The sequence below is a fragment of the Nanorana parkeri genome, unplaced genomic scaffold (genome assembly GCF_000935625.1).
Source record: "Nanorana parkeri isolate BGI_ZX_2015 unplaced genomic scaffold, ASM93562v1 scaffold531, whole genome shotgun sequence".
Lineage (NCBI taxonomy): Eukaryota > Metazoa > Chordata > Amphibia > Anura > Dicroglossidae > Nanorana > Nanorana parkeri.
Genome location: NW_017306799.1, coordinates 499,125 through 500,817, shown reverse-complemented (window position 1 = coordinate 500,817; position 1,693 = coordinate 499,125).

Sequence of the window (1,693 nt, the reverse complement as noted above, 5' to 3'; positions counted from 1 at the left end):
GTATCCTTTAATGTCATTTTAATGCATACTTACCTTACAAATGTGCTCTTCTCCAGCGCTGTTGGTTCGATGTTCGGTTACCCACTCTGTTCCCCACCACTATCACCTCTGCTGTCACCACCTCCGGGTTCCCAGACATCCTATTCAGCCATTAGGTGGCCTCTGATGGTGTACCTCCTGCACATACGCACATGAGTTACATTTTCTACAGCACCCAGCCTATTCATGGCATCTTAGAAATTATGTGAATGGGCTAAATGTGTACACTGCATGGCACATGCACCATACATTGTATACAGAAAATAAAAAAATCACTGGGGAAGAGAGGATGCATTCGTTTGGCATTCTTTTTGCATGCCTCTTCTGCTGAAAATCCCTACCTCCCAGCATTGTTATATTTGAAACTTAACTTCCACTTTAAAGTGACACTTAACTCAGGAGTTAAATCATAGAAATGTACCCAAGTACCTTAACTAGTAGCAAAAATTTATCTTATGTGTGTATCACTCTGTTGTAGATCATCAAATCATCTCTGAATTGATGCTGACACTGTCCTTCCTTCTGGAGGGTGGCTACTTTTGTTCCCCATGGTCCCTGTGTGTGTTGTAATGTAGCCAACGCTCCAAACTTGCTCCCGTGATGGACTACAATCTCACGTTTAGTTTATTAATTTGTATTGAGATTGTAATCTATCACAAGCTTGGTAAACAAATAAGTGATACACAAATAAGATACATTTTTGTTAATAGTTAGGGTACTTTAATGCATTTTTTAGATTTAACTCCTGAGTTTAGTGTCACTTTAATATCTTTGCTTTGCTGAATTAATTTTCACTGAACAGCACAGCTTGTACATTGCCATCTGTCTATCAATGCCTTTTTGTGCCTTGCAGCTTGTATTAATAAAAACACAATGCCTGGGATTCTCTGAGGAAGCATGCATCATTTGTACATAGTACAATATTTTACTGTGATGTAATTGTAGAGCACTTCAGAGCCCTGACTAAACAGCTTGTGAACATACCTAATGTCTGAGTTGTCGTTTTCATGCTGCTTTGTTTCTTTTGTTTCAGAAAGGCAATTCAACTTTTTATTTTTTTCGACCAACTCCACGATAAGTACACAGTACTTTACACTCCCACCTGCGTTTCCCAACTGTGAGCAAACTGAATGCTGTAACATTGGCCTATTATTTATGAAAAACAATGTGGGTGTGTGATGCCAAAGAGGGGATTCTTTCTTTCTGGTGCTCCCCCTTTGCTTTGTGGTGCATCCTCATAACAAGTCACACATTGATAATTAGCTTGGCAGAGAATTTGTACAGCTAAGAGTTGAGATTTCCCTGTTATGTCACCCATCACATCAACAGCATGACATAACATAATTTTCTTCCTTTTTGTGCAGAACTCTGTCCAAGGATAGATTTTGCTTTGAGGTCATGTACCCCTGTTCTTGATCTTAGATTCATATTGAAAATACTTCCCCCCTGAACCTTTTTCACTGTTTCATTATTGTCACCCCTTTCACTTCTTTCTTCAAAACTACATCTTAAGTTTCTGAAGACTCTCTTGGTATGGAAGGAAAATGTAACTTTGTTGCCCCTCTCTATGTTACCAATATTTTATTGTAATTGAAGTCTCCAGAACTTGACACAGTATTCTACTGTAAATTAGGTTTAACTATATATATATATA